General features: G+C 35.6%; 1 protein-coding gene across 1 annotated transcript in view; it reads right to left on the bottom strand.

Annotated features, from left to right (window-relative positions):
• The window catches only part of RANBP17 (RAN binding protein 17), a 164354-nt gene that overhangs the window by 79843 nt on the left and 59145 nt on the right, over nt 1-25366 (bottom strand). The window lies entirely within an intron of this gene.

Raw genomic sequence — 25366 nt, 5'->3', positions numbered from 1 at the left:
TTACCAGCCAAGTTTTCCTGGCAGCCTACCTATCAGATCAAACTGCTGTTATGATGCAGTAACAAATGCACAGGACACATCAAGTCTATTTTTTCCTTACTGTGTAATCTTCATAAAATTTTCTGGTAGTTTTAGTAGTCTAACCTTTAGCCTTTAGTTTGGATAAAAACATCTAGTTGGGTTAAATCAACTTCAGAAAGAGAAGGGAGACATGCACTGCAAAATTTCTTTACAATCCTTGCCAATTCACTTTACCCTGAGCTCAAGTAACCCTGCTGTTTGCTTATGACTGGGCTAAATGCAGATCTACCAGTCAGTACATTTCATCTCAGTAATTTTAACCTTTAGTGACACTAAAACAAATATTATGGGTTATGTGTAATTCTTCCATATGATGTGATCAAGTCAAGTATCACTAAGGTCTGAAATAAGAACACCAAGCACAGCACATGCAGCCCTGGTTACCCAGCGGTGAAAGCCTGGTGCCATCTAGCTGTCAATTTTGTTCGCTGACATTACATATTCCACACAAATACCAATGGACGTTACCTAACTCAATACTTCTGTTACTGTACCTAAACTTGCTTGTACCAACTTCCTTTCTGCTAGTGATGTAATCCCATGGCTGTACTTAAAAACCAAACCAGCAGTATTCTACCTCTGAGGAAGTCAATCATAATAATACAAATAATAAATAATACAATAAAAATTGTATTTTCATATCCCGAAGACTTTAGTTTTAAATCCAAGCATAATAAAGGTACGATGAAATAAACTTGCAGGTCTAACCAGAAACTGCACCAAGATCAAGGATAACGTAACTTGTAAGTTAACTTACCCTTTTACAATTGTATGAATGTAATTTATTGTGACAAAATCAGTAGTGAAAGGACAATCTAAATATGAAAAAAATTATAATATACAACCCTCCAAACATTCAAAATATTATGCTCACACTGTAAATGTGAAGTTATTTATAGTAATTAAACATAGCAACAATATATTCAAATATAAAAGCAGTATCTACTAATTAAAAAAAAAAAATCATCTCTCCAAATAGTGCACTGCTTAAATGCTATAGCAGCTCCAATTTTAGCAAAGTAAGAATTTCTATATTTGATATGAGGAAAAGAGAAAAAGAGATAGTGAGGAATGTAAATGTATCAGCAAACACACATTTATGTTAAGATCTTTCCTTTCTGTCACGGGAAACCAGTGGGAGAAAGGGTGTGTGAGAGAGTGCATGTCTAGTAGCATTGTGCTCTGTTGTCAAACTAGGCTCTCCCCACATCAGAGTTTAACAAATAAAATACTAAAACAGCAGTCAGTGTTGACAAAGAGCAGTGCTTTAATCCACAATTATCCTTGTAACTCTTACTACTCCTTTTATCATCCATTAGCTTTGATTCCCATTATCCCATCAAGAACTGTGTCAACGCTTTTGTCCCTGGGGATTTCCCACAACTACTAGGATCTGACAGCCAAGCTTGAGTGCTAAGCAGGATCATTACCTCTTAAATCCACTTATCTGATCCACTGAATAGTAAATTGAAAAGCTCATTAACAGCAACAATCTGATTTGTTTTCACATGTGACAGGGTCATTTCAAGTCAGCATGAATACAGTGCTTGTAATAAAAACTAGTACCCGTTCCATAATGTGACAAATTGTAAGCTAAAATAAACGTGATATTTTAAACACCTTTTTCAAAATAATTTTCAAAACCAATACACACTCTTAGCATGTAAAAATAGAAAAGCAAACAACCTCCAGCCACAACAATGAAATGCCCTTAGACTTTTAAGCACTATAAAAAATTAATGATAAAGCATTTTGGATATATAATAATAAAAAACACTTCAACAACGAAGACCGTGCTACATATTCAAAAGGCGGAGAAAAATACTGTTGAAAGGGGTCATAAAAGGACATGGAATCGCATGTAGAAGTGATCTCATCTTCAGCTTGGTTCCCCTCACAGAGCTGTGAAGGTAAAGGCAGCACAGAGCCCTGGTGTGGCCTGTGGGACCTCACAGCTACACACCCACTGGGCTTCCACCCTCTGAGACCTCCTCTTCCTTCTTCCAGCAGGAAAAAACCCAAGGCTTATGTTTTTAGCTCCCTCCAGACACTTCAAGTAAGGAGCAGGATAATTAACTTTCAGTAGGAAACAACTACTTTAAGACTTCCGGAAAACCTTTACACAATCATTTCCAAATCCTTACAACTGCAGGATTTATAACTTCCAAAACAAATCCTGCATCAACACAAAACGCCACATGATCATGCCATGATATTGCCAAAAATGCAAGCTTAACAGTAAAATATCCTATCATCACCATCTCATTCTTACAACAGTTATGAATGTAAGCAAAAAATCTGCAGAAGTGGTAACATTAGGCTACAACGTTCCACAAGCTTCACAGGCACAAGTACACACTTGAGGTCCTTAAAGCAAGCTCAGGCCGATACCACCATTGCAACCAATACCCACATGGCATTGCTATATTCAAAGGTGATAGCAATGGTCATGACAATGAGGAGAAAGAAGAGACCAGCAAAACACCTTCAATAACAATCAATAACAATTTCAAATATATTAAAGCAAGTGTGAAGGCAAGAGATCCAGAGATCCTTTTCTTTTGCTCTGTTTGTACCATTAAAACCACCTCAGTGGACTCAGGATGTTTAAGGACGACAGCAGGTTCACAAGCTCTGGTGCCAGGGAATTTTTTATGATTTAGCAGATTTATCAGTGGTTTAAATTACGTAACTGTATACTTCACAACTACTCGAACCGTACCTGCTCTGCTTCAAAAGGATGAGAAAATAAAATTGTGGAAGCAAAGCACTTGTATGTAAATACAGTCCAAGAAAACAGAGAAATAATACAGTAATCACACTAAAACTTTATTTCCCTGACTTCTCTACTCTTTGGCCCCAGATATGTTTAACTTTGCTTTGTCTTTTGAGGTCTTCTCTTTTTGGTACTATCATTATAACTCTGAAGAAGCTAATTATGTCAATTCTTAAATGTGAAGCAGATTACAGAACTGGGAAGCTCAGAATATGAGTTCCTAAAGGTTGTATGGCTATATAATGACAGTCACAGAAATTCAATAACAGCACTGTATGGAATGTACTCAAACGCACCCCATGAAACAAATTAAAACAGAGCAATGAATCTCTCACACTGTGCAAATAAGAAAACACAAGAAAATGTTGGTTTCTATATGTTTCATAAGGGCTATTATAATGAATTAAGATTTTGGATAATGAATCTTCAGAAAATTACAGTAAAGTTATTACCCGTAGGCACAGCGTAAATGCTTAAGATATTATAACTTCCTTGAAGCTCTCCAGGCCTTGCTGCAGAGAACTATCACTGCAACATTAAAGTATTCTGTCATCAACATTGAGGGCAAAACCAGATCTTAACCATATTTACCCCAACCTGACAGAAGCTGAGTAGGACAGCTGCTGCAATCCAGCCTGGAGTAGCTGGGCTGGAGCACACGTGGCAGGTCGCGGAGACCGCCTCCTTCCCCATGGTCTGTTTGGGAATTCACACAATGCAGGGGCAACTACAGCAAATTTCTGAAGCTGCCATCCCACCTCTCTGACTAATACTCCCGTGCATCACCCACTAAAACTCCATACTAATCACTAGTTTCTTTCTCGGTATCAAGTGCCACAACAAAATTAGTAATTTCCACTGCTTTTTAAATCAAAATCAGGTATTTTGAATTTTCAGCATTTAAAAGCTCCATTACAATGCAGCAGAAATCTAGCTTCCCAATCCCCCAGATAACTTCTGAAAATCTGAATGGAATCCCCCAATTAGTATATGAGGGTGCCAGATCATTCGTCTTTACCTCCTGACCAAACTAAGGTCTTAAAAAGCCTTGGCTTTTCTAGCCTCTCCATAACAGCGGAAAACCTTGGTCACTCATAAAACCTCCGTTCCTGACCAGCTGTCTTAAAAAGGTAAGATCTCAAAACACCCTTAACTCAAGAGTCTAAACCAAGAGAATGGGCTAATCTGTTGTTTTATAGTCAGCTCCCTAAATGAAAAAAATTCCAAAACAGGCCATAAGAAATTGCCTCAGTTAGTTTCAGAAAGGATCTCTGAAGATTAAGTTGGGCTTTGCACTACATAAAAAGCAGGGTACTCTCCAATTCACTGCTACGTGTGTTTGTAAGCAACCAGAGAAACTACACTGATTATAATAAACTATATACTATCTACTGTCTGTCTTACAAACCTAGCTTAATTAAAATACTGCATAAAGTTACCCTCAATTGAAAGAGACCTAAAATAAAATAACATTTAAAAATTAAGGTATTGTTATTACAACAAAGTGTAATGTTGTAGGGGAAAGGGTAAATCTGCTGTGCGGCTCAGAGTCATTGTTACGGATGTTATTTCCTTCGCAGTCTGTTGAAATACTCTGTCATCACAAGTTCTGGTAGGAAGAGGTATTAACAGTTCCCAAAAAGGCTGTTTTCCAGGCCCTACTCCCTAGTCCCTTCCCCATTAGCTCAACAGAGCAAGAGAATTCACAGGAGTCTGGGGTACATGAGTGATTAACTCCCCACCTCTTGCTCCATAGAGTGCCCATGAGATGCCAGCAATAAACCTTTTCTTAAATGGAAATTTATCTCTATTTCAATGACTTTCAGCTTTTATTTATTTATTTATTTCTTCCTTTCTTAATTCCTGTTTTCTGAAAATCTTGAAAGAAAGATTTACAATTCTGGTGAACTTACTATGAACTAACTGCTGTTATTACTGATGCAGCATGAGAAGCATTCTTGGGATGCAGGCGGAAGAACTTGGTTTATCTGCTATGTCTTCAGCTAGCCAATTGTTAAAAAGGTGCTTAGCTTTAAAAGTCTTGTTTAGACTTTCATTTTTGTAAAGCACCATTAGAGATTTTTAATTCCACTGTCTCTTTTGCTCCCCTCCAGGGCTTAAAGTACAAATATTGTAGTGAAAACTGAGAAATACTATTAACAGCTATTACTTTTTGAACATCATCCGGAAGATTTTTAGTTTTGGAAGCACAGTTCTGGGCTGCACTTTCCATCAGAGCTACACACTGCACTGCAGAGATTCAAGCCATATATGCAGCCAGGTATTTGCTTAACAAGAAACCAAAATGCTGCTTTAAAATCCTCTGATGACTGAAATGCACCAATACTGTACAGATTACAAGAGTAGATTTGTGCCAGTCAGAAAACTCCAAAAGATAAAGTATTATAGGTACTTCAGCAGCAGTAATCAGCACTCTTACTTGCCCCTGTAACTATTAAAAGTGTCCAGCTTAATTTTATTGAGTTGCTTAATTGTACCTAAATGGGTGACCCACTCAGCATGCTTATGTGCAATAAATCTCAATGCTAAAGCATCAACATTAGCTTGGCACTCAAAAACAAGTAACAAAAATCATAGCTACTTATTATAGTTCTAAAATTTCTATATCAAAACGTATTTCATTGTACTGACTAACATATCTGCAGGTGTTCCGCATCTCTCAGGACCAAGTCTTAAGCATACAAAATTTAGCGATATGACATATTTTAAAAAGGTTTTGAACCAGGGTTGTATATGAGAGTGCTTTTGCACATTTATCCCACGGCACAAGGAGAGGTGTTACAGCCACCACAGCTAATACTAGCAATTTGAACAACCCTCTTTGGCAAGCCAGAAATAAGATAATTGTTCAACACAGGCTGGCTCTTCTGAAATACTGGAAGCATCGCCTGTAATTATAGACATCTGTCATTGCTAGCCACTCAGTAGTAACCCTGACATCAATATACAACTATAACACTAAACTGCCTGCAGGCACAGCAATGGAAGCCAGATACGAGAGGCGGGCAATCATCTGCCTCATCCAAACTATCTGTCAAAGGTTCCTAACCACAAATAGCTCCTACGTTTTGTATCCTTAGGATAATATGTTGATTTATTTTAGATTCTCTAATATTTACAGTCTAGGCCATCTACTAAAATAAAGAAACAAACCTTATGGCTAATGGAGGCAGTTACCGTTCAAAATCATCACGGAAGGTCATTGCTCACCACTCCAATGTTAAACACTGATGGCTGCTTTGAACATGCACCTGTGTATAAACTTTCCCTCCTCCCTCCTCCGAAATCGTACATGCTCATTTCCAGCTACACTGTACAGTGATTGCTATTATCTCATCAGCCAACATTTTATCAACCAAGCTGATGAAATATTTACATTTTGAACCTCGAGAATATCTGTGCAAAAATGTGCACACTAAGTTCTAGTATCTTGGAGTTCACCGTGTCAGTACAGAAAAGAAAAATGCTCTGCAGAATTATCTTCAACATACAATTTTGAGAAAGGAATTGCATTAATGATATAAATTATGGTTACAGATTAAATACTTCACCAGTTCTTAGCAGGAAGCTGACGTACACTCTTAACCAAGGAATAAAGTTTCTTGAAATTTACAGATAAAAGAGAGTAATTTCTTTTTCATTCTAAGGTGAAGATCACGCTGAAACCCTCAATCTCTACTTTTTTTGTCTTCATTTGAAAATCAATCTCAGAAAGGGTCAAAAAAGATTGTAGGTTTAAACTAATTAGGAATTAACATCCTTACAATTATCATAATTTGTTATTAACAAAACTGAGATTTCTTAGTATCATTCACAACAGCCTCTGCTGAAGAGAAACTATTAATTACTAGACAGACAGTTAGCTTACAAGTGAGCTGCATTTTAAAAACCTCCTTTAAAACACAATTGCTAAATGCCTTACAGTGCTGTAATGTGAGACAGGTTCAAATCTTATTACTTCACTGAAATTAAAACCTAAGTTTTAATACTGTTCAAGTCGAACAATGATTCCACACTTTATTGCTTTTGAAATCCCTTGATGATCATAGGAAAAAATGCCCTCGAGAAAAAGAGACTCTGTTTTCGATAAACAGAAAATACAGTTTGCACTCTTAGCCTCTTTGTCATCACAAAAAAAGGATTTAATGCCAATTCTTTAAAAAAAGACTTTTTTTCACAAAATGTGCACCTTGTGTGCCATTTGTAAAATCAGCTCACTTTCTTTTATTTATTACTGCAGCGCGGCAAGGCAATAAAGCAGCTACTGATAGCTAATAAATTACATGCCTTTTAAAACAATTCTCCAGCTACAAAAACTTGTAACTACAAAGGCTTACATTTACATGGTACATTGTGTGAAATGTCTATATTTATGTTCTATTTAACCACATAAATAAAATCTGACCCTTTATTAAACAGCCGAGTATGAAACAGGGGCTACGTGTGAGATTAAACAAAGGGTAACTTTTTAAGGCTTTTCTACGATTTACATAATTAAACATACAATGTAACAAAAAAATTGGCCTCAGCATTTCAGGTGCAAAGTATTTTTAAAACAAAACACATTTTTAAGTATGCCCTTCCAAGCTACCTTCAGGAAAAAGGTGATCACCAATTTTTCAATTACTGCATGATAACAATTATTTACTCCTGAATCTAAAAATTAGGTAAGATTTTCAGTAATAATTGCAACATATTAATGTAATATAAAAACAATAATTCTCCATCACATACCATGAACACCAGGATTTGTATTTTGAATTAAACTAAATACAAGAGCTTTGGGAAAGCATTTTTTTGGTTAAAACAGACTTAAAACAAAATAACCCTGCAGTCTTATTTCATTATGTATCTCTCAAAGAAATGCTTTAAATCTATACGTATCTATTAAACTCATTGAACTGCCCTTAAAGTATTTTCTCTTCATGGCTGGCCCAGCAATCATATCTAATCTGCACAGAACGCTGAGGTGCGCTATCTTTTACTTTTGTACTGCATTATTTTTAGGCTGATGTGCTAAACTGTTTTCATACATTTGTTCCTTATAATTTGATTGTCTCATAAATCATTAAACTACGCATTACATTCTTTTGAATTGTCTCTATATCATCATGCATCTAAATTTGAGATGTGTACTTCTAATACTAATTTCCTCCACTCGTTATTTTTATAGCATCTGTAGCTTTGGTTTTGCTTTGCTCACGCAACTTTTTCTCATTGCTGTAGTTCCAAAATGGCAGTTCTTTAATAATTGAGCATGAAAACAAACCTTAACTCCCTGCTAATAAATAAAAACATTTAACATAGTGCTATTCAATTTTAAGATAACAACCCATGACATGTTAGTAAAGACGCTGCTTGATTCTGAATTCCTCACCAAGCACGCCACCACCATGACTATCAATCATTCTGAATGGAGATGCTGTGGGGCAGATCTTTCAGTCTGACTGAGCATTGCTTGATGCAAAATGAGATGGGAAATAGTTTTCAGACACTTTTCTACTCCCTTAATCCTAGGGCCACTTTTCCCTATGGTAATCAAAGGTTTACTTTGGCAATACATGTTTTCTTGTATTTTGCACATGTCATCAGTGCTTAAAATATCAAGACAAAGACATTCATTATCTAAAGCAGACAAAAAGGAAGTTTAACAAACCAGGTGGCCAGGACAACAAGCAAAGCAAACCCCATGGTTTCCTAATTCAGGTTGGTCTGTCTACTTGCGGGGATGAAATATAGGTGCAATTTTAAGATGGTACAGAATAAAGAGTGAATGGAGCCTGGTGTGTCTATAACCAGGAGAGTGTCCTTTGCCTAACAGGATGCCTAGAAAGCACTGCAAAGAGTGGAGAGAGAACTTAACAGGACTCTTATAAATAACAGTTTGGTTCAAGAGAAGCTGCAGATATATTTAAATACAAAAATAAATAGTGATACTCAGACACTGAAAATTCAACAACTCCTAATTTCACCCAAGAATTTAAGCTAAGCACAGGATACTGAAATCAAGCAAGAGCTTAGGAGAAAGGAGAGACATGGTCTGACCTATGAACACAGAAACTATTTCAGAGGTGTATTTTGGAGAGAAAGTTGTCAATATCAACCTTTTGTTGAAATTAAGCAACTATAAATGTTGCCAAAATTTGACAGAGCATACTATAAGTTAAGGAATTCCAAACATAAATATATTGTACAGATAACACAGAAATAGATCAAACTCTGGATCACCAGCAGGGAATAGAATTATAGTTACACAAGTATTTATTGAAAAGCTTACAAAACTAATAAAAACTAATGAAACTGATCAATCAAAATTGGTCAAGAATCTTGATCAATACTTATTCTCAGTAACGTGTGGGAAGTCTCAGACTTCAGCCTCTGATGTTAAAGTCTTCTGAAAGAACAGGTGACACCCTGAAGTTGTGCACAGAAAAACGTGCAGGCTAAACTGTCTTGGCTCTGGCTAGAGAAACACAGGCTATCATTCAGGCTAAGAGGGAAAAATACAGAACAAAATAAAAAAAGGCCATCTCATCCAGCATTTGAATTAGTCACGCTTGAATGAATACAGCAAAGAACACAGTGGTTCATGTTACAGAATCAAGAAGCAACAGCACATGACCTAACAGGCAGCACCTGAACAGCCAGATACACACATATACATATATACACTATATGTCATATACACACATCTGTGGGTTCTGCACGACTTGGAAGTGTGGCCACATCATCTACATTCTGCATGCAATCCTTCATGTAATGTCTTTTTTTTTTACAGTATGACTGATAGTAATGGTCTTTAATAATATACAGAGCAGTATTTTGGTTTGTTTTGCTGACCTCTTAAGCAAACAAGATAATCAAATCTATGCAAACATGACAGATAACAGAACACTGTCAGACACGACTACTCTCTACAGTCAAAGAATCTGAAACACTTCAGAAGCAAAGCAATCTTGTAAGGCGTACTACAAAGTGCTGACTCACACTTATCTTAAGGGCTATTGCAAAACTAATTTTTTAGCTCCAACAGCACATACATTTAGATGGTTACATAAAATCTAAATAATATTCTAAAAGTTACTGCTATTCAGCAGGTTAGAATGAAATTGGTTATTAAAGAAAATGCATAAACTAGACTACTTGTGCTGTTAAGAGCTCATTCAAAGATGGTCTATCATATTAATGCTACTTAAATCATCAGTTCCTGTGCATATTATTAGAAAATCGAAAATTATAAGATTTTAAATCAACTTACTTACAAAAGTTTCCACATATCTTGCAATAAGGCACATTATTGTGTAGATGATGTCTATACAAATCATTTAATACTTAAATTGATATAAAAACACTGCTTCAGAAAGAAAACTTTTGTTCCCAGAAGACTTCTTTCTCAATAGAGCTACATGCCTCAAGAAACAACTCGTCAGTACTGAGAATGCTCTGGAGAAATAATATGGAACCTTCCTCATGGCCTTCCTAACTGCAGTTCTTTTGATCCAAATTGATGCCAACTACCGACTCTTCCAACAAAGGAGATACAGATGAAACCTATGTGGAACAGATCACTGAAATACTGGGGTTTTTTTCCTCCTTGTTTCAGAAGAATGGCAAGTGGCAGAAGACAGACAACTGCTTGCTTTCCTATGATGTTTAACAAAAGTGCATTTAAGTCTGAGTACTTTAAAAATATATTCCTGTATGTGAAACAGATCTATACCAGGACAACGTTACTAACAATTCTGGATTACTCTATAAGCACACAAAAGCCCATGTCAGAAAGAGCTCTGAATAGTCTGATAAAAACAATTTTGGGAGGATCTGCTTATCTAATGAAAGATGAAGTCTAAATCAAACGCTGTTATGTTCTGCAAATTTGATTTCAGGATATGGAAAATGCTTATACACAAGGTAACAGTCACCACTGACACAGTCCTTGCACTAGGTGAGACAGCCGTATCACGGCTCTTTCACTGGTCAGATGCACGAAGATGAACAAGTTGTTCTGCCTTCTACTAATCCAATCAGTTATGAAAATCACACACAGGTACACAAGATACTGACCAAGTCTAACATAAACCTGAACCACTCTGGAGCAAATGCTGATTTGCATTTTTCTCTTAACTGAAATACACAGTATATAAGGGGGAAAAAAACCCCCATTTCCTAGTTCAAGTGCTCCACATACAAAACCAAATCATACTGCTTTAAATATTAAGGTTGTCAGAGTCTCCCATTTTTTGAGCACATTACACACAAGCTAAGGAAGCCAGGTGGCTCCTGTGGTGACTCTAGATACTATAAAAAGGAACATTCAACAATTAACAATGAATTAGCTCTTGACTTCGTTGTATGAAAGAAACGGAGCTCTGACAGCTTTAGAACATCTGTGAATAAAGGAGACAGTTGGCCATAAGGTGTTACACTAAGTCATCATAAAGTATGTCAGTAATACTCAGAAAATATTTCTCCTTTCTCTCACCCAACTTCATATTCAGTGCTTTTGGCAAAATATGTTCAAACAAGAAGAGTTTCTACACTATCTTTACTCATTTGTTATCAACTTGAAGACAGCTAGAGATTTTTTCCAGGGTGAAAGTGCTGCTATGATGGTTATATTCCTAAGGACTGTTAAAAGAAATTTATGAAATGTCTTAATTCTGCCATTTAATTACAGAACTATAGATTAAAATGGAGAGAGATAGTTTTCTTTTTTTGCCCAAAATAAACAAATGCAGACTCTTCTTGCCTCGCTCCCCAAATCTATTCCCAGAGCCACCCTTATATTAAAAAGGAGCCAAGACTTGACTTATGTATGAGTGACATCACAGTAAAACAGGCATAAGTATAAATATCTCAGTTCCATCCTTATGAACTCCAATTCAAGTTTGCATTGCACTCTAATCCCCAGAGTAAGAAAACATACCAAGTTATGGAATATGAAGTGGTGGAAATGAACGGTAGTATCATGCCATACTCCATACTGTTATAGCTGATACCTAATAGTATGTGTGATTTCAGCTAAAAGAGGACTGTGCTTTTTAAGAAACATTTCCAAGTACTCTTTTCTCCTTCCCATCAGCATCACAGTGTAATTTAAGATGGCTTTATAGGCATTCCTTACCTTAACATCTTAATGTCTTTCAAATGAACCATACCATACATGAGCCAGCAACGTGCCCTCCCAGCAGAAAGACAAACAGCGTGCTGGGCTGCATTAGGCAAAGCATCCCCAGCAGGTCGAGGGAGGTGATCCTTCCCCTCTGCTCAGCACTGATGAGACACATCCCAGTTTGGTGATACACTTGTATTTTCTCATAATACTTACTTTTAAGGTAGTTCTGTTTTAACCATTATGAATTTTAAATTTAAATCACTAATGTTAACTCAAATTTAATTCTAAGTTTTTGCTCTGAGAATTACTTTAATCACTAATTTACATGTTAAATCTTTACATTAAAATTAGGAGAGCCTGAAAAAAAGTCAATACGGATTTTTTAGTAATTGAAGATACATACAAATAAGTAAAAAGCAGGGTTTTTTCCCCACTTTTAAACATAGATTCACAAGTAGCAAGATTTTACTGGAGGATTATCCTGCATTTTCAGCTTTCCAGCATCACCAGAATGGCACAAAGGAATTGATGCAGTATTGCTGTATAATTTCGCATAATTTTAGAAGTCTGCGTTACTAAGAATAGAATTAAATAAAAGGTTTTATTTATAATAAATATAATAAATACAATATAATAAAAGGCCCGTTTTTACACAGCTGTACTTTCAGAATTCCTCCGTATGTCCCTGCTTTAATTCTTCCAGCACTGTTAGCAGGACTAGGGAATCAGCATCAGTCAGCCTTCTGAGTGCCAGTGCCCAAGCCAGAATGCAAGTACAAATCTTCAAATGGTACAGTGAAAAGACAGACCTATTAATACAACATGACACATAACCCATCATACTACTCTCCCTCTTACTATTCAGTCTTTACAACCAACAGACTAATGGCATACAAATTCAGTGTAAGGGAAGGAAGGTAGGTAGTTAACTCTGACATTCTAATGAAACCATGTTTAACAGTACTGCCTGTCACCTATGTACACCCAGAAGCTACATTAAATTGCTTACGGCTTACTTAAAATCTACTTTTGTCAAGCTCAGCCTTTGTGCAAAATTTTTTCTTTTACTTCGCAAGAAGTTTTGTGGGTTTTTTTTTTTATTCTTTTAATCTTTATGCAATGTAGCTTTTAATATCTGCAGGGTAAGTTTTGCATCTTTCAATCTGAATGATTGGACTGGGACAGATGGGTCCTAATAAGCCCATTTACTATGTACACAAGACCCAACTACTGGAGCTGGTTAGAAGTTTTACAATTTTTCCCTTGCAAAATGCAACTCCATCAGTACTAAAAGTTCATTGCAAATATCTCAATTGCCCTGAGAGCTGCAGCAGAAGCCTGGTCATCCCTGCCATCCCTGTACCGAGGCTAGCAAGCTGGTCTTTTCCTTAGGCTCCTTTTCACAGGACGTAATTCTGTTCTGCTGTTCGATCTCCTATCTAAACATGTGCACTGCTGTACACTCTTGTACACAATTAACTATCTAAACTTCGAACACGGAGAATGCCACTAGAGGGCTCACATTATCATAAAGATATCACATCATTTCTATGCATTGCAGAAGTTTACAGAATCTGCATTATGCCATTACTAAAATTCTTTTAAACACAGAAAAAAACATTGTTGCCAAATATGTTATTGGGCCACGGTTTCACTGAAAGAGACTGAAAGTGGTCAACAAGCAATTGTGTAGCCAGTGTTAAGTCAGCAGAGGATATCTGTATCTTCTGTGAAAAACAAAACAGTTGCAATACTTGCAACACAATTCACCATTAAATGCAGGTCAGAGTCAGCATCTTACTATGTGTAATACAATACTATAATGACTTACTATAGATAGCCTTACGCACATAACGGTGACTTAATCTTGGTATTTTTTTAAAATGCAGGTTTAATTGGAATGATTATATTCAGTAACTACAAATGTGACAGAGATGCTGTCTCTGAATCGCTTCGTTTAGTGAGAACCATACAGAACTCCATCCTGCAACACGATGATCACTTCCTGTGCTGTGCTGTTAACTGCAGTAAGAGTAGATGGTATAAAGTCCCATAGCGGGTCAGGACTTAACTGCCCGGCACCATCAGTTTTCCACTTAAGAGGCCAACACCCAAAACAACTGCAGCAGTAGAGTAACTGCTAAGACTAACGTTATACTTCTCCCACAAGAATAAGAGAGGAGATCTAGCTAAACAGGAATCAACAGGAAGGAAAAGAAATATATTATGTATGCAGTAGATAAGTACAACACGTTTTTATTCCTGTCCACACTAAATTGTGCTCCAGGACAGCAAAACCAATGGGAATGAAATATATCTATCAATTATTAAAGGAATTAAGCTGAAAATATTTTGACGCCAAGTGATAGACTCTAAACAAGTATTTTAGAGCTAAACACCAATACAATACTTTTTAGGCAAAAATATTAGTTGACAATAATGTTTGACTTAAAAATCAACTAAATAAAAATCAAGATTAACACAACAGTGTAAGAACAAAATTAACGGTCTATGGCAGATGAATCCTCTATTGCACCTGTCCTCCACTGTGCAAAAGAACATCAGCCTGCCACTGATTATTTCTTTTTGACATGATTTATCGCCTACTATTCTTTAAACTTGATAAAGCAAATTAATCTTTGATTGCAGGAGCCACTGGAGGTTGTCATTAGTCATGTAGTTTGGTGAGGCTGCATGTGTTTCATTTACCAGTCACAAAGAAATGAAAGCCCAGCAGCCATCACTGGCTGCTTCAACTGTTTTCCTGATCTACCCAAGAGAAAAGATAAGAGAATTCAGTACGTGGGATTTTAAGCAGCTACTCTAGAACTAACCCACATAAACTGAACAGAGTATTTGCTTTTCCAGAAAGAATACTGATGCCCTAAAATTTACGTTCACAGGAAGAAAATAATTGTTAATGAACAACAATTTGATCCGATTAACTATATTTCAAGCTAGCAGTCTACTGAGTTGTATGAACAACACAATTTTATGTATTAAAAAATGAAAATTGAATGCTAAAATAATTGTGTACTCATCTAGGAGACATACTGGAAAAATCTGAGCAAGTCTAAACAAATGTGCACAGATTGAAAAAAAACCCTAAAAATTTATGGACTAATGCTGGACTGTCCACATCAGCTCCCTCAGCTCTCCTGCCCCAGCGCATTTTCAGCTGTCTTTCAGGTCAGTAATTATTTCAGTGAAAAACAACAAGGAAGAAACAGTTGTCCAAATCAGAGGAAGTGTTCCAAATCAAAATGCAATTGTATGTTTGGTAATCCTACTTTGAAGTACAAAACGGAATGAAGCATGCAACAAAGGGCTACTGGTTACTCCACATTAAAGGACACTTGTCAAAATATAACAGAGTTTCAGATACCATATGGACACAGATATAATAAAGACAACATTCCTGTACTAGACAGTAATATAGTACAGCATGTATATGTTAAAAAATTGTTCAGCTCATTTATTTATATCACTATATTTAACACAAAACTCAAACTTGTCTAGGGTCTTTCCTTCAGCACCTATTGTAACTGCAAGTTCTACATTTTAATGAAGTTTATTAACTGGTGACACACAAAACTTGCTACTTTTGAAACCAATCAGAATTTTGACGTATAAAACCCAAACAATTATGGGGTTACACTGTCTACCTTCCTTAAGTTACGTATTTTGAAAAAATAGTGTGATGTGCTACGAAGTTTACAGAACCAGGAAAACAAAGGAACATGATCAAACAACTCAGGGTGCTCCTGAAATTTAGTGTTGCCATTATTTTTGTATCAACATTTTATTATTGCAACTTTGTATGTTGAAGAAAAAATTCTTGAGCTTTTTTCCTGTATCTGCAGCTTGAAAGTTAAGTAAAGATTTACAAATTGTTGTGGGGTGTGTAATTTGACACATTACTGTATTTTTTTATTTTTTAAACTGAGTACTTTAATTTGGAAGTGTTTATATGAAACCTGTATTTTGCTACTAGAGTGGAATTTTATATTCTAGAATTAATAGTAACAAATACAGACAAAAACTGTAGGAAAAATCCTCAAAAATATCACCACAGGAGTGTCTGTACATACTTGAGAAAGCAGAATAAAAAAAACCAGTCACGTAACTGTGAATTATGAATAGTAGTTTCCCATATAAAAATGCATTTTAAAAAGGTGAAAACCTCTATATCCAGTAGATGTTCTGGTTTTTTTCCTTAGTTGCACAGATAATTCTATGTGTATTTAACAGAAATATAAGTATAATAACTTACTATTCATATATAAATACACACTTACTGTTTGGCTCCATTGAGAAGCTATAAATTTCATCTATTGAACATTAGCTAAAAAATTACATGTGTTTATCATCTGGATTATTCTCAGATTAATAGAGATAAATGACAAAACATAATCAGCACCAACTCTGCAACTTAATCATTGCATCTGAGCTATAGGAAACACTTAATTACTCTCATTTACTAGGTGCAATCTAATGAGAAGACATTAGCCAAATGAAAAGAATGCAGTACAAACAAACAAAATAGTTATACCATCATTAAAAAGAAACTCTGACAGTGCAGGTGACAGCATATGCAGGATAAATTACCATAATGTCCTAAATGCTGAGCTGTCAGCATGCTAATGCAGTGATCAGATACCCTGGGAATCTCAGCACTATAGCTGTCAGAAACAGGTATCATAAATCACCTCTCTCTACTGTACTGCTCATTATCACAGCTTTCTTATACATGTTTCTCAGCACAATTCAGTACAGACAGGAAAGAAACAGTCACCCTCATATAACACTAACACATAGCAGCTTTCAGCATCCTTCAGAATAGACGGAAAACACTTTTATACAGAAGTCTACGTGCTAAAGCATTCACCTGTGCTTTTAGACTCAGTTTCACGCCAACAGACTGAAGTATCTTACTGCAGATTCGTGCCTTTCGCTTAGAACAAACTAAAACCATCAGACCACAGTGAAGGAAAGGATATTTTCTTCTACTTACACAGCCACTTACTTCTTTTACATTAAGATTATTATTTGCACATATTTGTATCTTGGAACCTTTAAAAGGAATACACAAATTAGGAAACAACCATGCTAGAACTGCAGATCCAAGCATGCAGGTGTGTCAGTTCCGCCTGCATGCACTCCCCATGTGTGCCAACTACCTGAATATAGAAATAGCATACGCATTTTCTTACAAAACGTATTTTTTTCTCCACTACATCACTGGAAATACAATGAAAGAATGAAATCAGGAAACAAAGATATGTGTTTATGTCTCCCACAGATACTCCTACATTTAATGCTGGGTAATACATACATCCATTGTAGCCATCATCCAGGTTAGGGGACAGCTAAAGAACATCTTAAAGCAGACCCAACATTCACTAGAGAAAAAAGAAAAGAAAAACAAACAAACAAACCAAAAACCCCAAGAAAATGCACAGTACCTTGGGCTAGTGATACCTGAGTATATGAAGGTTAAAATATGCTTTAGGATATTTCCTTTTTTTACTCAGAGAGATGGGCAGATGCCAGATATTCATAGCTCAAATTGCAGATTATGAGAGCGAGCTTTACTAGCTGGGAAGCCGACTGCTTGGTGTGGGAAGCGTGCTGGCCATGGCACTAAATCACACCTTGAACCTCAGACACTAGTTATGGGATATGCAAACAGAAGAATGTATGGTCAGTCACCTTGCACCTAGTATCTTGTACCTTTGACAGCAGCAGAATCAGAGTGAAAGAATTTTTAAGTCTTTTGTACAGAAAGCTTTTGAAGACACGCATGTAACAAAAAACACTAGAAAGCAGACCTTGTGAACAGGGAACTTGCATATTCAGTCAAAATCTCCGTGATGGGGTTTTAGCTGACGTCTGGAACTAACTGAACCCTCAAATATTGCTTATGATTCTACTATGTTTTGTTTAGGTTATACTAAGTTTGTGTTCCTCTAAATGTGCACTGAAGTCAGCTGTACTACCAGAAGGGGACCATTTACAAACACAGAACTGTCTATTGTGATTTTTCTACAGCTATCTTTACAAAAGAACACAATTTTTTTTAACCACACTAGTAAGTATACTTCAAGTATCTTAAAACTTATGATTTAGTCATAAGTCATAAGAAAAGTCCATTGTGAAGGAGCAAATAAAGAGAAAACATAGTGCAGAGTTCTCGTAAGTGAATGCATGCACATCCTCGCAAAACGTTCCCCAGTCCCATTTTGTGAAGCATAAACAGTTGGGTGGTAGCGACCACCATTCTGTAGGGGTTTGTACAGTTCCCAGCACAGGAACACCTACTTGAATTGTGGATAAAATCTCTTGGCCAATACAGAATTACAGGTGGTGAGTAAATTCTTATTCACTGTACAGATGCTTAAGTTTAAGAGTAGGGGGTTTTTCTCTTTCCCTTTAATCAGACAATGCCACTTTCAACAGAAGTTTGCTTCAGATTGTTTTACACAACACAAAACCACAGTGTCAGTGACAAATTTTTGGACACAAGGATTTCTCTCCCCCCCCGCCCTTTTTTTTACCAGTAGTGGCAGTGATGAAAATCAGCGAAAAAGGAGTGGAATAATACTTTTGTTTTTCATTTGACCTTTCAGATTTGCTATGCTGAGCACAATAAGCATTCATTAAACTTTGAGAACTGTAAAGTTTTAGATACCTGTGGGTGGGTCCAATTGAGAGTTCTTATATACACACACATCCATCTTATCTCGCCTTTATTTTGAGAATCAAAGTCATAAGTGATAGAAATGCTAGAGCAAGTGCAGCAAGTTTGAAAGATGAAACTATTTGATCTATAACAGAGCAACCATAAATCACCCTCAGATTGAGGGAAGAAATGAACTTTGAGAGCCTGAAATGATAAATATGAGAATTAAAGAATTTTTAGGTTCCCAAATGCAAGAGAAGAGATCCTATTATTAAGCAAGCCAACCTTCAGGTGTGTTCAATTCCTGCTGATTTCCATGGCATTAATAATAATCATTGCTTCCAAAAATCAGGCCAATGGGCTTTTCCTTTTATGTATGTTAAATATTGTAGCAGAAGCGTGATACAAAAAATATTATTCAGATATGGAAGTCTAGTTTGTATTTCATACATTTATACTTGTGGGGAAAACTCTTCCCCTTTCCTAATTAAGATGCAGGGGGGAGCACATTAAGGAATCCTGTTTATCCAAGATTTTGAGCTTGTGTCTGCACAAGCTAAAAAAGAAACTGGAAGGTTTTTGTTTGTATAATGCAGATATCACCTATGTGCAAATGCATTTCAGAGGGATAATTATTTTAACACTGCGTTTTATACTATTATTCAAGCAACTCTTCATAATACAGTTACTAAAAGATATTATGAAGTCATTCATTCACCAGAAAGACAGAAGACGACAGAGAAAGGAATGACAAAGAAAGAAATTCAATAGGTAATAAAATATTTTCGAACCGGTTTCAAAGATTCAGAATTGAATTTGGGTGACATTTTGTGCACTGGTAACCGGTAATGGCAATCTTCTGTGAATGCTTGCATACAGCCCTTAAGAATTCTTGCCGGACAGATAAAATCTAAACTAAGAAATACTGGTTTTCCTCAACAGACTTCAAAACCAACAGTTGCACAAGATATATCATGTGGTCATGGGCTTAATTTGTTTGCTTTAAAAAGTAAAACAAAACAAACCTCCCTGAATTTACTACTGTCATCTCATTCCCAACATATCTCTTCGTTCGATCAAGAAATCCTGCAGTACCTTCTGCAAATTGTAATACCCTTCTTCTAAATGACAAAGAGGACAGAGCTGAAATTGGAAAAATAACACTCAGAGTGGACAGTGAACTTTTGTGGAGATAGCAGAATATGAAAATTTACATCATTAAATCCTGATTGAAAACAAAATTAAATTATTTTCTGTTAAGTAAACGTGACTTGCATTTTGTAGTTTAGGTGTTTTTCCTATGTTCTACACAGGAATCAGTAATTTCTTTAAAGAGAATTAAATACAGTTTTGGTTTTTTTTCCCAAATCTAACAAGTAAGGATACAGAAAGAAATGTAACATTCTGAATTCATGTACCATGGATGGACTACTCTTACACAAGGTTCATACTATTTTTTAAATAAGACTTTGTTTAAATTGTGGGCTGGTAAAAAAAAAAAAAAAAAAACAAAACCAAACCCCGCAACTTTATAAGGCTCCTTTCTTGTGACGACACATGGTCTCCTAAAGGTCCCTTACTTGTTTGTTGATGGACAGCCTTAATTAAAAATATGACCCAAATATCTTTAAACCAGTTAACAAATCCATACTTACAGAAAATGAAGGAAAAAAATTAAGGGAAGTTTAAAGAAGATTGCTCATGCATGGAATATGGTATTATTAGTAGGTAAAGACAAGAATATGTGAAAGACTGAAAGTATGTTACAAGTCTTCTCAAGAAAGTAACATTTATTGCCTTTCAAAGATGACATATTCTAGTAATTCTGTGTTTATTTGTTTAAGTGGGTTTTAAAATCAAATTTTCAGTACTAACAAGAGAAAAGAGCGAATAAGAATTATTGAAGCACATGCTAAAAATCTTCTATATATTATGGACATGTAATAGGATTTTTTTCTCTATCATAAGATATTGCAGGGGTGGACAGATAAATTACTGTCTATATTCATAGAATAATAATGAAAAACTACTCTTAAAGGGAAATCCTTCCAGATCTGTAAAACACTGGTGACAGCAGCAATCAACTTAAGAAAAAGCAGTCAGTCCTTGACTGATAGCCTCATTCATTTTTATGATGAATGAAGTATATTACAGGGAAAACAAATGTAAAAAGTTTGTTTAAAAATACTCAGCATATTCATACAGTACTGTGTAACAATAAATAATTAAACCTAACTAGAATATAATTTGCTTTGTATATAACAAAGTAATTAACTATAAAGCATTATCATTGAGTACTAATAGAAATAAATACATAAATTCAGTTTATCTGAGGACAGTTAAAAGACTTGAAGGATAATAATCTCAAATATTGTTTTTAATTCATGATTTTGTTTAAAAGCTACAATATATGGACTCCAAAGTCCCTAAAGTGTGTAAAACTAGTTTTCCACAAACTGAAGGGTTAAGCATTTGCAATATGGATCAAAACATTCATATTAAAATCTCAAAACATTGGTAAAATTATCTCATTTTAAAAAATGTGGATTTCTTTTTATAAAACATTTCCTAATTCAGCTTTATAACAAATTTATTTGTGAGCCCTGTTAACAACAGACACAGTACTGGCTGTGACCTTCTGCGTATAATGCACCAAAATAAGGTGGCATTAAAGCTATGAATTAGATATTACTTATATTTATTATTTAATGAATCGTAAGTACTTTTGTTACTTTCTGAGGAAATGAGCAAATTATAATGTCTTTCTCTTCATAATAAACCCTCTTTGGGCAACTATCAATTGAGTGTGACTGTAATTGATAACCTAAGCTGATTTTACATTCTGTTACAAATCCAGGTTCAAAAGGTTAATTATGGCCCGGCCACAGCTCATCCGGAAACATGAAGCTGCTTGCTGTATGCCTATTTAATGAAGATGTACTGCATGTATTACAGCAGCACACTGACAAATGAGCGGGACCTCTAACATCACTGCAACAAGCATTAACATTCACTCTGTCAGTTTAACTGTCAACGTCATAGTTCACAACCCTGTCATTCTTTCGTTCAGAAAATATATTGCTCTGTTTGTCCTTTCAGATACCTTTTGCTTCACTTTTTTATTCTATTAAATCCAGGGATCAATAATAGCATATCAATCCAAAACGTGTTACCAATTAATATTCAACAAAATTAACATGAGCAAGTATCAACACTTTGCTCCTTTTTCGGCCACCTTCCTCTGTAACACTGAATTTAACTGTACATCAAAGTAGTCTCTGTGTCTTTTAATGACACACATACACAATATATATACATTTTAAAGACATCTGAAAAATACCACAACAAACCACTTAGAAGGCAAGCAATGATATAACAAGAGTTACATTATAAATGAAGAGTTAAATGATTTCATCCAGAAGACCCTCTTACATACTCCACACATAAAACACAGTTTCTAGTGCAGAAGGGGCTTACAATTTAACAAAAATCTAAGATGAGAGAGCAGAAAACCCACTGGCCAAATACTCTTCCAACCTAAATGGTTTTACGATCCCACTTAGCACTACAGTAACTGTACCAAATCTCACACTTCTAGCCACACATCCAATTTCATGACTCAAAAAAAGAAGCAAGCAGAAATTTACTGCAGATGCATAGTGTGCTTTTTTTTTTAGTCTTTCTTTCCTCGCAAACTGAAGATAAGGCAATACAGTAATCTCATGGAGTTCCTTAGCATCACAATTACCTGTTGGGGTGCACTTGAGAACAGTAATAGTATTTTCAAACTTAACTTGACTTATATTACAGAGCACCGATTAATAAAATCCTCTTTTGACCTACTGTATTGTACTCCTTATGCAAAAGGCAATCATTGACAGTAGCTCAGAAAGTAAAGTAAGCAGTGAAAAAATGCCAACCAGTTGCATTTTTCCAGCTAACTCAATAAGGATGTTCCATCTGCAGAAACATGACTACCTTCTGAAGAAGTCCTACCTTCTTTTTATCTCCGACCTGAAAATCTTTTGAGTTAGAGATTATTTTCAAGTTTCATTTTCAGATAGAAAAAAGAGACAAAAATCTCATTAATTACACTCTATACTCATAGATTCACAAGTATTAACACAAGATTTTAAAAGGGAAATCTAAAATTAACTTCTATACAATTCAATCATGTTAAAGAACGGTTAAAAGTATATAAAGAGACCTAAAATATATAGAAGGGACCTTGTGGATGCTGAGTACAGTTTTTTACCAATACAGGCAACCACGTCACTTAATCCTTTTATAAATTGCTCAAACTTCATTTTAAAATCTGTTAATAATTTTCCCTCCATAATTCCCCCTCCGGGAGGTTGTTCTGGAATCTCGATCTTAGGATGAGTAGAAACCATTTTTGAATTTCTAGCCAAAGGTTATTGATAGCCATATCCATTTGTTCCTGTGCCAACAGCATCCTTAGTTTAAAAAGCTCTTTCACCTCCCCAGCATTTTTAGCCCTGTCCCTTCCCTTCCCCCATACATATTTACGGTGATCAATCATGTTCTATCTCAGGGCTCATTTCCAGGGCTAACCAAAGCAGCAAGACAAGGTCTCTGTTTCATGTTTATGGCCTTTCTGCACATCTGTTCTATTTTGAATGAATCTCTCTCAAACAGATATAACTGCAGTTATGACAGAATCTCTGACATTCCATACAAAGGTGGTTAACATGCACACATTTTTTACTTCACGTTTGCAAGGGACAGAAAGTCTCTGATAATAGATTGCTATACCTCAGGTGCTGAGCAATTAAGGCACTAGAACAGAATCTTTTGTCATCATCTCACCATGCCACTATTATAAAGATAAGCCAAGTAAAAATTCTGAACCTCCAGGCCAAAGGAGGTGATTTTTTTTTAAGATAACATAATCTTCATAAATCGATGTTAAAAGGAAAAAATAAATAAGAGAAAAATAAAGTTTGCAACTTGCTACTGAGGCATTCAATGGTTAATCAATCCACAGAAAGGTTATTAATCTTTAGTAAAACGACATGAAATCATCAAAAAAGGCTAGTAAAGAAAATCCATATTCAACATTGATATATTGCAGATATTAAACTGCTAAAAAGTATATGATGCTGAAAGGTTGAAAAGCATTAAGAGAAGTGCTTGCTGTCCAGGGAAAACCTCCAAAGAAGTCCAAACTTCCGGCCCTGAAAGAGTCAAGATGTCTCTGGCCCAGAGTCAAGTATCCATGCCTTTCCTCTTAAAATAATGAAAAAGAACTAAAGGCAAAACTTCAGCCTGTCATCAGAGAGCAAGAATTCCCTGAATGTATGAAAATCTACTACAGAGTAAGCAAAATTATCTACTTAACAATTGTAAATCTAGGACATGATCAGCTAAACTACTTAACATGAGCTAAAGAGCTGGCGTATTATATGCATATTTCCCTTTTCTAAGCTTCTTTGTTGTGTATTATTAGTTATTAAAAATGAGTATTTATATTTATATTTAAAGAGAAGGTCATCTGAAAATAAGGTTCCAGTCCTGAAACATCACTGCCATTTCTGTTAGCTTAGAGATCAGTTTTATGTTAAATGAAAGCAAGACTGCCTACTGCCATCAAAATCCACATACTGGAACATATGTAGGAAAACATCTATAGAGCTGTCCTGTAAGGAAGATTTTCCTTACCTTCCATGCACTGTTCTCAAATTCGGGTACTCTGCAATGAGTTCGCTAGCTAACGAGAGACAATACAAACATACATTGCACACCCCCACCCACACTCTTCAAGCAGGTAAATAATCCCACAGATTTTAGGAAGGACTACAGCCATGCTTAAAAATAAGCACATGCTTAAGCAATTTGCTGACTGAGGTCAGATTTCTCAGCAGCCTGCAGAAACAATGCGTTAACCTGATCCAGCTATATTACAGCTCCACCACTATGCAATACAAGGAAAAGCACAAAGCTAAATGCAATGCAGGCAGACAGGCTGCTTCACAAGAAACAAGGAGGAACTGCTTTAAATGTTTTTTGCCACTCTGTACTCAATATGGCTAATCAATTGAGATAAACTACTGAAAATATTCCATCAGCTTGTATGTAATAACTCCAGTTTAATAATCATTGAACACAGTTGTAGCCAAAGTACTGCAACCTTATATCAAAGATCACTTCATATCAGGAGGTCTTAAGGGACGATTTTCTCTAAAAGTATATGTGGCATGCTTAGATATTAGCATAAAACTACAGTTCGTACAGTTATTTTCAATATAAAAGGTTGTCTACAAATCAAAATTAAATCCCCTTCACTTTATTCAGAGTAAATGGCTGCACAAGGATGCAAACAAATTAACTGAAAGCTTGAAAGTCAAGTTCTCAATTACTATTTAACAGCAACTTTACTATATTTGAATATAATTTACTGTATACTTAGCTGTTTTAAAATGGAATCCAATACTGTATAATAAAAACCCAAACAGCACAACAAATGATTGATGATGATGCAAATGTATGAATACTTGGGTCTGAACAGTGCTGTTTGTGGATATATTGCTAAATACTGTACCATCCTAGCGTCTAATAAATCATTCATGAAAAGCAAAACTATACAATTTGTTGTGCAACTGCTCAAAACCTGCATCGTTTCTAAATGACGGCTGATGCAATGACTTTAGAGGAGCTTTTATTCTCAGTT

This window comes from Pelecanus crispus, chromosome 8 (genome assembly GCF_030463565.1).
Source record: "Pelecanus crispus isolate bPelCri1 chromosome 8, bPelCri1.pri, whole genome shotgun sequence".
Classification (NCBI taxonomy): Eukaryota; Metazoa; Chordata; class Aves; order Pelecaniformes; family Pelecanidae; genus Pelecanus; species Pelecanus crispus.
The sequence above is the reverse complement of the archived record's forward strand: the minus strand, read 5'-3'. Positions and strand labels throughout refer to the sequence as shown.